General features: G+C 42.2%; 1 protein-coding gene across 4 annotated transcripts in view; it reads left to right on the top strand.

Annotated features, from left to right (window-relative positions):
• Positions 1-12,766, top strand: part of SOX5 (SRY-box transcription factor 5) — a 326,784-nt gene that overhangs the window by 75,878 nt on the left and 238,140 nt on the right. The gene's annotated exons all lie outside the window — the stretch shown is intronic.

Below are 12,766 nucleotides of genomic sequence, written 5' to 3'. Positions count from 1 at the left end.
TCAGGAGGAAGACACCCCTTATATTTTTCTCACTTCTGTTTTTTTCAGACATTTTTTCTTGGTGGGATGTCTCATGAAATGCTTTAGCTCAGGGGTGAAAAAGATGCAGCTTATTTTCTTTGGTGTACACAGCTATATATATATGGTGCTAAGTACAAAATTCAGCCTAGCGCTCACTCCGAAGGGGAAGACTGGCGTGCTGCTCTCCTCAGGCAGGGAACTCCAACATTGGTACATAGAAAAAGAGAGAAAGGAGGCGCAAACACCTAGTGCATTACCCGTGGTCACTGTTTGCAAAATTTTAATAAAATGCCAAATGCATACTCACAGACATGAAGATAATAAAATCGTGTTACAAGAATCCACCATGTGTGAGCTGGAACAAGTCCTTCAATCAGGACCGCTAACGCGTTTCGGGGGTCAAGCCCAGCTCTGAGGAAGGGGGCTTGACCCCCGAAACGCATTAGCTGTCCTGATTGAAGGACTTGTTCCAGTTCACACATGGTGGATTCTTGTAACACGTTTTTATTATCTTCATGTCTGTGAGTATGCATTTGGCATTTTATTAAAATTTTGCAAACAGTGACCACGGGTAATGCACTAGGTGTTTGCGCCTCCTTTCTCTCTTTTTCTATATATATATGGTGCTACATAAATGTGTTGGTAGGGGGCCCTAAGGAGCAGATCTTTTGTTCAGAATAAATTCTCAGGGGAGGAGCTTTTGGTTCAGAATAAATTATCAGGGGGGGAGCTTTTGTTCAGAATAAATTCTCAGGGGTGGAGCTTTTTTTTCATTATAAATTATCAGGGGGGGAGCTTTTGTTCAGAATAAATTCTCAGGGGGGGGAGCTTTTGTTCAGAATAAATTATCAGGGGGGAGCTTTTGTTCAGAATAAATTATCAGGGGGGGGAGCTTTTGTTCAGAATAAATTATCAGGGGGGGAGCTTTTGTTCAGAATAAATTATCAGGGGGGGGAGCTTTTGTTCAGAATAAATTATCAGGGGGGGGGAGCTTTTGTTCAGAATAAATTATCAGGGGGGGAGCTTTTGTTCAGAATAAATTATCAGGGGGGGAGCTTTTGTTCAGAATAAATTCTCAGGGGGGGAGCTTTTTTTTCATTATAAATTATCAGGGGGGGAGCTTTTGTTCAGAATAAATTCTCAGGGGGGGAGCTTTTGTTCAGAATAAATTATCAGGGGGGAGCTTTTGTTCAGAATAAATTATCAGGGGGGGGGAGCTTTTGTTCAGAATAAATTATCAGGGGGGGAGCTTTTGTTCAGAATAAATTATCAGGGGGGGAGCTTTTGTTCAGAATAAATTATCAGGGGGGGGAGCTTTTGTTCAGAATAAATTATCAGGGGGGGGAGCTTTTGTTCAGAATAAATTATCAGGGGGGGAGCTTTTGTTCAGAATAAATTATCAGGGGGGGAGCTTTTGTTCAGAATAAATTCTCAGGGGGGGAGCTTTTTTTTCATTATAAATTATCAGGGGGGGAGCTTTTGTTCAGAATAAATTCTCAGGGGGGGAGCTTTTGTTCAGAATAAATTATCAGGGGGGAGCTTTTGTTCAGAATAAATTATCAGGGGGGGGAGCTTTTGTTCAGAATAAATTATCAGGGGGGGAGCTTTTGTTCAGAATAAATTATCAGGGGGGGAGCTTTTGTTCAGAATAAATTATCAGGGGGGGGAGCTTTTGTTCAGAATAAATTATCAGGGGGGGAGCTTTTGTTCAGAATAAATTATCAGGGGGGGAGCTTTTGTTCAGAATAAATTCTCAGGGGGGGAGCTTTTTTTTCATTATAAATTATCAGGGGGGGAGCTTTTGTTCAGAATAAATTCTCAGGGGGGGAGCTTTTGTTCAGAATAAATTATCAGGGGGGGGAGCTTTTGTTCAGAATAAATTATCAGGGGGGAGCTTTTTTGGTGTTCTATAAATAATTAGAAGCAGAACGTTGGTAATGTTTCAGAACAAATCCTCAGGGGTGGGGCTTTGGTGATGAGTCAGAAAAAATGTTTGTGAATAAAATCGCCTCCTTTCTGCTAAGTATTAAAAGGGTATATTGACCTGTTTAGGAACTGGGCCACATTCGCACCTACATTTAACATGGCAGATCGCACCTGTAAGTTTTCTTCTAAGCATGCCCTTTTCATTGTGCACCCATGCATTTCTAATGGACCTGAAAACAGCACGGTACCCCAATACAAAACAAAAGGTACACCTGTATACACCAGTGTTGTGGTTAAAAGAAAAGGGTCAGGTGCTGTTTTTTTAATGCATGGACCTGTGTTGAGGACCCTGAAGAATTGAATGGGTGTACTGAAAACCCCCCCAAAAAAAACACATGTACACCAATTCATGTCGTTCCATCAACATGCTCTATAACACAGGCTCAGGTGTGAATGTCCTGTAGGGACCATGCTTGCTGGCTTTGTACTTGCTGACATTTTCCTTGTTTTAGGCTTTGCATTATGACTTGTGGGGTAAGTTTTGGTGGAAGGGGGAATGTATAGATGCTTGGCAATTAAGACCACTTGTGAACTGTGGAAAAGAGCTGCATTCTCAGTCTAGTTTGTTGCATCCTAGTGTGTGCTGGTTGGCTGATTTAACAATGATAATCCCTGCCTTCAGTTCTAGTCTGTGCTATGGACAGAATGTTTGATACTAACCCACCTTACCCAAGTATGAACCTGTGAGAACAAACATCCAGGGACTGACTTGCTTTCAAAGTTCTAGGCTTCAGAAGTGTCATGCTAATACTTTGCTGCTTGAGGAGTCCCTGACCCCAAATGGGCTTGTACATATCGGATGTCCCAACACTCCATGAAGAATGGGTAACGATGGCATTAGTAGTGACTTCCATATTCCTATTTCTATCCTAACAGGCTTTCTTTTTCTCCATACAAACTGCTAAATAAACAATGAAATACTTCTATGGGGCTTGCTTTACCTGCCAAAGAGTTTTATTTCTGTCCATCCAGTCCTGATGTTTACCCAGCTCTGTTACACAGCATAGACCTATCTGGCAAGTCTGGAGACCTGATTTTTCTCTGCTGCAGTTTTAGGCTCCATGTACACGGGACGTTGTTAAAAGTCCCTTTGAATGCTGGAATTTTTAGGACGTTTGAAACGTCCGTTCGGTCGCGTTTGTACCCGCGTTTAGCGGCGTTTGCGGGCGTTTGCGTTTAGAAGCGTTCCTAGAAGTCAAAAAAAATATTCCCCTTTAAAATGGAAATACGCGAACGCTAAACGCGGGTCATCGCGTTCGGACGCGTTCAGACGCGTTCGGACGCGTTTGAAACGCCGGGAAACACACGTTCGAACGCAAATAATTGCGTTCTAAAAACAGTCCCTGAACGCAACTGCCTGCAAATGACTGTAAACGACCTGGTGTACATGGACAGATAAGATAAAATGTAGATGGGTTCAGGGGCTTCTGAAAAAAACGCCCAACTGCTCCTAAACGGCCATTTCCAGCGTCCCGTGTACATGGAGCCTTACTTTCACTTACAGATCTTGTCCCTTCTCCAGCCTGTAAATGGGCAGTGAAAGAAGAAGCAGAAGAGGGAGGAGCTTATCTTTCTGTCATTCTGCTCTCTCTACCTGTCAGCACATTCCTTCGCACATGAGCACTGCAGCACGACTGATTGGCTCCTTTTCCCTCCCCCAAGTCTGAGCTCTGCTGTATAGGGACTGCAAGAGGTTGATACCAAGTCACAGTCCGGTATTGTACACTGCTTTTATTTGAACTAAACATCCAATGCTAGATTAATGAATGCAGAGGAGAGATGTGGATTCTGTGCATTGAATTGTAGTGGATATCTGCAGATAGCAAAGACTTGTAGTGGAAACTTCCCGTTTCCTGTTGCAGTGGATTGACAGGCCACAGTGGGTTGGAAATTCCTGCCATAGCTGTATTTTAATCCTCCTTGTGGAGCTTTTGTGTGGGGAGCCAGAGGTCGTATTGAAGTGTTTACAATGACTTTGTGTACTTTCGTTATGACACAAAGCTCACTGTTGCAATAGTTTGGCACTTTGCGTTGTTTGCAGCCTGTTGCATTGTCCTCCACAACAAAAAGCAGCGAAGATGGAGGATTATGTTTCTGTTTGCGTAGGGAGCAGACGCGGCCGGTGTGCGGAGCGCATGGACAGATTTTCTGTAGGACATGGCTTGTTAGCGGTGAGGGCGAGCTGAGACCGCCGTCGATGGAGGCCATCCTGTTTTTCCACGCACAATTGTTCTGAAGTTCAAGATGTTTGTTTTATCTTCTCTTTGTCTGTTGTGTACTGTAAATATTGAGGGATAAATCCATAAAGTATTCTTCATTCTTCGCCTGTAACCTGTTCATACAGGGGGGTGTTGTAAATTCTGCTTTTCTTTTCCACAATCCTTCTCTGCCCTGCAGCTGTCTTCCATCCTAAGGAGGCCACACACAATGCAATTTCCTTTTGTCATGGTCACCATCATCACTGGGGCTGAAAGTGACTGGAAATCCAAAAAATGTTACAGTTGTCATGGGATCAGGAGGGGAAATCTTCTATTGGGGTCCCCTGTTGTAGTGACAGCTATCTAAGAGCTATCAATCTCACTTTGGAAAGATTAGCATTTTAGTTGTTTCCAGATATTAAAGACCTCTCGGGACACAGACAGCAATAAAAGCCTACTAATCGAAGATTGAAGTGCCACACCACAAACCAATAGTCCAGATACAAATGTATTCCAATGTGAGATCAGGCTAAATAAGGGAAACCAGGGCCCACGAGCTCTCCCTTCATCAGGCATTAATGATAGGAAGGTGCCAAACCAGCTGCTGAGTACCGGGCTTTTTACTGTACTGGTCAAAATACAATTAATTGTGTATCCTCAATTCAGTCCTTGCATTATTGTTTCTTATCACTACACTGGTTCGAAAGGAAAACCCAACCAAAACCCCGCCCCCCACGTAACATAGTATGTTGTTTTTTTTTTTAACCTGTTAATTCTGTTGAAATTTTTCACCTTCCTCTAACAGACTAAGCTGTGCAGCAGAAATAGAAGTTAGAGGGTTGAGACAAACCATTTTACCACTGACAGGGATGCTTACAATGGTCAACTTTTAGGACCGGTTCACAGCAAAATGAAGTGCCTTAAAGGCACTGGTGACCTCCTGTCACTTTTCCTTCCAGTGACAGTGGTAATCGGGACAGATAGAGAGGGTAAATAATTAATTAAATAAACAACTGCGCTAAACCAAATAAATGTGAAGCTGCAACTTCAAGTGTGACTGTCACCTTAAAAGAAATATAAATATATATATATATATATATATATATATATATATATATATATATATATATATATATATATATATATATATAAGTTGCGCTATAAAGTAAAATACATATGTGATAATGTAATGATGTGATAAAGTCCAAATAGAGTCCAATATGGGTAAAACAGCACGTCTGACGAAATATTCTGTACAGGTACCGCTTACAGGATACATCGCTGGATCCCGGTGACAAGGTAAGAAACCTCTTTTACAGGATCCAGCGATGCTTCTGGCGGTACCCCGAGTGTGGCTTGGGGTTACCGCTTTTGGCTCTGAAATACCGCTAAGAAGATTAAGCCTTGATGAAGGTAATGGTTTTGGGCCCTAAAACACATTGGGGTTAATTTAGTAAAAATGCAAAATCTGGTGCAGCTCTGCATAGAAAACAATCATTCAAATCTTTATTGAACAAGCTGAACTTAGAAGCTGATTGGCTACCATGCACAGCTGCACCAGATTTTGCACTCTCCAGTTTTAGTAATTCAGTCCCATTTGGTCTTCTGCTTGATCTTACATTGGAGTATTTTCCCCAAGCTATAAAAACTTGACAGGGGTTCTAAACATTCCCTGCCCTATCCAAAATTATCAAAAACTTGCTTTAGATACACTTTAAAAATGTAAAATTGTCCACTTGTTTCTAACTTTTAGAGGCATAGTTACTCCATAAATAATAAAATTATAAACAGGGTTGCAGTATTCTTTAAAGTTATGGTTGGATTCCAATAGTAGTTTATGGAGATTATTACGCTACTTCAATCAAGACATTTTATGAATTTTGTTTCCTTGGAAAGTTTTTCCAGCTTAAAAACCATCTGAATAGCGTTTTCTTTGCAAGCCAATGTCTATTTATCCCATTGTCCATATTTTTTACTTTACCCGCTTGTGCCTCTAAATGTAACTCTGATGCGTTGTGGGCCCCAACACGTGCGTGTACACACCTGAGGATGGTGCAAGCGGCGAGGTTGCTCCTCTTCGAGAAAGATGGACAACAAAAGCGACATGTAAAGCCTCCGATTTGAGCCTGAGATTACGTCTGTTCAGGAGACCCCATTAGCAAAGGTCGCCATGAGACATTAAAATGAATCTCGAGCTGGCGCATTATCTCGCCTTTATGAAAATGCGCAAACAAAAGCAGCGCGACTCTTTGAAAAATAAGAGGGAGTGAGAAGAAGAGAAAAAATCTGTCCAATGCAAGACTCTCCTCTCTTCTGCCTATTGTTCCATTGTCTTGGAGAGGCCATTAAAATGAACAGCAGGTTGCGGTGAAAATTTCATTAAGCCTTTGTTCGCTCATTATGAGAGAGCCATATTCATAGCTCGGCTTTTTATATTTTTCTTTCTCTTTCAAAGTCGAGGAAATGCTGTTTTTTTTTTTTTTTTTTTTCTTCATCTCAATACAAACCCGTGAAACATAAGTTAAAAGTAAGGGAAAAAATTGAAAGAATAGCAAATAATGAGGGGAACAAAAAAGGGGGTCAGTGGGTGATGCAGACTTGGGTTTGTACATGGGCATTAAAAGGGGTCCTTTGCAGCGCCTCTCTCTCTCTTCCCATCCCACTCTTACTGAGGTATTCATTTACATTTCTACAAATGCCTTGATTTCTGCAATTAAGCCTTCCGGCTGGTACATAGCTTCTGCTGTTGTTTCTTTTTTTTTTTTCAGGGTAAATATCTTGGAGTCGCACATGCTTTGTGCGCAACTCCCATCTTGTGTTCCTTTCATTTTCCATCTTTTTTGCCCTGCGGTAGAAGCCCTGATTTTAGGATTGTAGAATCTGTCCTAACCAATATATTCTGTATTCAGTAGGGCTATACTTTTTTTAAAGTGGAACTTTTAGCAACTTCACAAGTCTGCAATAGTAAATCCCTGGCCTTCAACAATAAATAGCAACAGTGTCGTTTTTCAGGAAAGCTGCACCATTTAGCATTAAAAAGCCATCCATAAACTTTATTCAGTGACTACTTAGGTTGAGATGATGTCACAAATCTCCTGCAAGGCTGAGATGATGTCACGAATCTGCTGCAAGGCTGAGATGATGTCATGAATCTGCTGCAAGGCAGAGATGATGTCATGAATCTGCTGCAAGGCTGAGATGGTGTCATGAATCTGCTGCAAGGCTGAGATGATGTCATGAATCTGCTGCAAGGCTGAGATGATGACATGAATCTGCTGCAAGGCTGAGATGATGTCATGAATCTGCTGCAAGGCAGGAGGAAGCATTTCCTCAGTCTCCTCTCCCCTCAGTGATCAGACAACATTGAAACTACAAAGCAAGTCACACATTGAGAGGCTGCAACAGAGGCTGACCTATGTCAGACATTTGTCAACTGCAGAGGCACCGGATCTAAATGATTTTCTTGTCTTTGAGATAGTATCTCAGTCTAGGAAGTATGGTTGACCGTGGATGATGGCTGAACAAAACCGGTGCTGTCTTGGAGAGAAAAGCAGATGAAGCCATTGTCATTCATGGGAATACAATTATCTTTCTGAGAGATCATTAAATACCTGGAAGGGTTACACTGATACGTAAATTATAAAGCATTATGCACATAACGGGTAAAAACATATCTGATGCTACGCCCTGTTTAACTACGTAAAAGGGCATTTGTCTTGCACCCCGATGCTGCTACCTGCAGACTAGTTCTTGTATATACCCCTTTTGGTGCTATATTGTGTCTTCTAGAGCTGGCCATAGATGGATTGATTTTTCTTTCCTGCAACCACAACCCGGCTGGGGGTCAGGGGGATCTGTCCTGGCTGGGAGAACACACAGTGATTATTGCTAGCAGCTTGAATGATCGATCATCTTTGTTAAAATCTCCTCCCCATATGTGGTTTGAATCTCAGCCAGTCCCCGCTGAACCAACTGAGATTCAAACCATCTATGGCTGGCTTTATTGACTAATAGTATGCAGAGGTTTCTTATCAGCCAGATATAGCTGTTTATCTCCATTTTTTGGAGCCACAGAATGTCTGCCAGTTTACTCAAACTAGCAAGGTCCTCCTTCTTCTTCTTTGTATGGATCGTCTTTTAAGCCATGAGATTCTTTGTGTGCAAAATACAAATAACTCTTTGTAAAGGGAAAAAGACTTCTGGGTAAATCCTATTGTTTGCTTGGCCTGTAAGTGAATACCCAACCACTCGGTATTTCAACCATCACACGGCTTTTGCTGAACCAGAATGCAGCCCATGAATAGCATTGTTATGTCCTGCTAGACCTCATAGCTGGTAGATCTGGTCAGTGTGTAAAGTCCTTTTCTAATATTTTTATTTTTTTTCACGAATATTGCTTTTCCATGTAGGGTGCGTTGTTTGAAATCTTCCTTCTGTAATTGTGTATACTAGCAATAGTTGGCCATTCCATTACATGGTCTTATCCTTGTCCTTTATTCCCTCCAGAAGATGGGTGCAGAACCATGAAACATTTTTTGCTGTCCCTTGGAACAACCAGCTTTGGCCACAGTTATTCCTTTACTCCAATCCTCAGGGTCCTACTTGTTGTTCTTCTATTGTCAGTCTGCAAGGATAGTGAACTGATGGTTGAGATAAAGTCCCAGGAGTGGATAAATTCCTACAGAGTTCAATGGAATCTAGGAGCCGGTGGACAGAGGTGGGATGGAAGAAGTGGTGGAACTGTCACACTTGTCACATACTCTGTCATATCACTGTTACAGATTCTCGTGTTCAATCTGAATCTTCAACTTGGTCTCAGAAATGTCTGTTTCTTTCTAATTTAACCATACACATCCCGTGATTGGATCTGTTGACTAAAGGCCGGTACACACTTGACGAAAATCGGACGAAATATCCTCCGATTTTTCTCTCTCTTGCTCAGCGTTCATTACCGTTTTTAGTTGACATTGCAAAAATGTTCACTAAATTTCTCGTCCGATTTTTTTTTTTTTTTTTTTCACATTTGTTCCTAGACTTCCGTCAGAACCTTCAGATCATACCCGGTCTTTCGTATCCGATTTTTCACGGATGTACTGCATACACATTAAACAAAAATTGATCATCTGGGGACGGACGATAAAAATTTTGGTGTTTGTCCCACCAAAATTCAGTAGCCCATCAGCTACTGAAAGTTGTGTACACACTAGCCGAAAATCATACGATTTTACCTCGGATGGGAATTTTCGGCAGATTTTCTACTAGTGTGTACCGCACTTTACATTGGATAGCCACCTTTTAATCACCTCTCGTGTCATTTGCCATAAACACACAATAGAGATTACAATACAGCTCACATAGCCTCCTCCATTCCACCAGTTAATTCCATTAACAGACGATGCTTTACTCTCAAAGGGAGCAAGTGTCAGCCATTTTACTCCCCTTCCAATAATCAATACTGTTAAAGTCATTGGCCAGGGCGATCGTTTAATGCATGCTATACACGGGGCGCAATAAATTGCTATGAAAAGCTTTGGCTGGTTTAAGGTTTATGTATTAATTGCTTGGCAGAAAAAGATGTTTTTATGTTCAGTCATTTAGTTTTGGGGGAAATTAGTTGAGTCTTTAATCAATGTACTTTGTATTGCAGAAACAAGTCAGGAATTGATGTTTGTAAGAACCTAGATTTTCTTAAATTGTTATCACCAGGAAACCTTACAAATAGATGTGTGTCCCATAATTAACCTTATTCTTTTCCACACAGAACAGAAGCATTAGCTTTCTGTTTTGTGTCTGGAAACAATTCCATTCTGAAAGCTCATTGTTCTCATCATGGCTTCTAAGACAGTCTAAAACTGTCCAAGGGAACCCTAAACTGAACCTGTGCCTAGATCATGCACACTAAAGTATTTGGAGATGCACAGATTCTATAGAAAGTTGAGAGGAGAGCAGAAAAGAGTAGCTTATTCAGTAAAGATGGAAGTTAAGAAAAGATTAATTTAGTTTTGGGTCGTATATTAACATCTGTGAGGCTACAAGAAGCCCATCCAGGGATTAAGCAACCTGGTTTTGGAGCTTGCGGAGAATATATCTGATTTTGCACAGTATGGTTGGTTGGTCAAACTTAAAGCGGAGTTCCACCCTAGAATTTTTTTTTTTTTTAAATACCCCCGGGACAGTCAGGGCTAGTGCATTCCACAATGGCTAGCCTCTGATCTGTCCCGGGTTGCACTTACCTGTTAGGACAAATACTTACCTTGAAAAAGTCTTGTCCAGCGCTGCCATCTCAGATGTGGGCAGCTTGAAGCCAGTGCAATCCTCTTCGGCATCCTCTTCCGCCTTCTTCGGTCCCACGATGCCCTGCGCCGGCCCCACCGTCACTTCCGGGCGCGCGCGTCATGCCCAGAAGCTGTTTAGAAGGGGATGACGCGCGCGCCCCGGAACTGACGTCGGGCCTGGTGCAGGCGCAATGATTCCTGGGAGCGATGACGTTCAGCTCCCAGGAATCATTGCAGAGCCAGGAAGTGACGACGGGCCGCGGCCGAGGAAGGAGGAAGAAGGAAGTAAGTTAAGTATATTTTCTTCGCTACGAGGTAAGTAAAAAAAAAAAAAAAAAAAAATGCGATTAGCCATTTGTTTTTCAGGTGACCTGGAGCGAGAAGATGGAGGTAAGTATAAAATTAGGGTGGAACTCCCCTTTAATGCTCTTAAATGTATTTCAGATGATCCTGGGCTGGGTAGTAGTTGGATCCCAGTACAGAATAGAGTAGGAGGTTGTGGCTCTATTGGAAAAAAATATACAGACGAAATGAAGAAAATAAAGTAAAATATATAGCAGAGGTGTCAAATGCAATTGCATCGCAGGACGCATCAGTATTATGGCTGCCCCCAAAGGGCCTGTTGTATCTGCCATGGTGTTCTGTCTGAGCAGTCTCCAGTAAAGTATCATGTGGATGATACCAGCGGTGCACAACCCTCCTTTTCAGCTGGCATAGAATTGTATTGTTCTCCCCTTACCTTGAGCTGCTGCCAGAAGAAAACTGGAAGAGGAGCTGGGATGCACAAAGTGCAGGGTCTGGAGGAGGACCAGAGGAGCGCTGTAGTCACCTACCAGAGTCGGCTGTATGCTGAGACCAGGGGAGGCAGAGATGAATGGGTGCTGCCTGATGCACAGAGAGGCGCAGGATCTGTAGGAGGAGTCAGGGGGGTGGCAGAGACAAACCTCCCTGTGGCTGCACGAAGAAGCGCAGGATCTGGTGAGGGAGTTTTGTCATCCTCTTTACTGCCAACTGCTGAGACAAGGTGAAGGTGTAGATGAGGGGGGTGCTGCAGCTGCAGGAGGGGGGCCAGGGCCACATTAAATGGCCTGGTGGGCCAGATTCAGCCCTTGGGCCTTGTGTTTGACACATATGATATAACATAAAAATGGTCATTCATAAAATGAAAAGCAACTGTTTGAGTTTTGGTAGAAATGGATTAAAATAAAACTATAAATGTAATGAAACCTCTCTATGATATAACTATTAACTACTAATGAACTACTTTTATTTAATTACCATAAGTATTGTGCACTGAATGAACTAGCTTACAATCCTGTTAAGTAAAGGCCCGTACACACGCACCGATTGTTGGCCGTAAATAGTCGGCCAACGTCCGATCGGCCGATTATCGGCTTGTTAGTATGATGCTTCCGACAACCGACTGCGACTTTTCGGCCGAACAAAATCTGGTGTGCAGGCTATAAAATTTTTGTTGGCCGTCAACAGAACGGCCGATTGTTCGTCAGTCAGTACAGATTTCGGCCGACAAAAATGTGATGATCAAGACTGGGCATGCTCAGTGTAGGAAAAACACACGGAAAGTAAACCAGCACATGACATCACTTCTGCAGTTGGTTGTTGTTGGCCGACAAAATTCGTGTGCAGTCTTGAGCACATTTCAACCAACAAAACAGCACCGGACAAAAGACGGCCGAACGGTCGGCCGACAATCAGTACGTGTGTACGGGGCTTTAATGTCCTTTTAGTAATCTTAGGCCCCTTTCACACTGGTGCTCGTTTTTTGCACTTTTCCAGGCCACGTGAGGACTATTCCTTTATACTTTCTATGTAACTGTTCACACTACAGGTGTGCTGTGCTTTGAAAACCCCTGCATGCTGCATCTTTGGTGCAGTTTTTTAAATGCGCACCAAAAAGGCACCTTCCATTGTAGGTCACTGGGAAAGCATTAAAAGCTCATCATAATTGCATCAGTGTAAAAGGGCATCCATGTGAAAGAGCCCTTATAGATGATATAAAATAACGTAAGTGAAGATATAATAAACATTGAGTCAGACTTGCATAATTTTTTTAATTATCACAAAATTGTTTAATCTTCAGTATATAAACATTTTGGGATTTTTTTTTTTACATTTTTTTTTATAGTTCCGATTGCACCTTTTAAAGGAGAAGTACAGCCAAAGCTCATTTTGACAATCAAGAGGTCTCTCTCTGCTCAGGGGGCTCTGAGAACCAAGCGATTGCCAGTGTTTGATTGCTCGGTTCTCAGTGTTACAGCCTGGGGG

Source organism: Pelophylax lessonae, assembly GCF_965119305.1.
Source record: "Pelophylax lessonae genome assembly, chromosome: 4".
NCBI classification, from domain to species: Eukaryota; Metazoa; Chordata; class Amphibia; order Anura; family Ranidae; genus Pelophylax; species Pelophylax lessonae.
The sequence above is the reverse complement of the archived record's forward strand: the minus strand, read 5'-3'. Positions and strand labels throughout refer to the sequence as shown.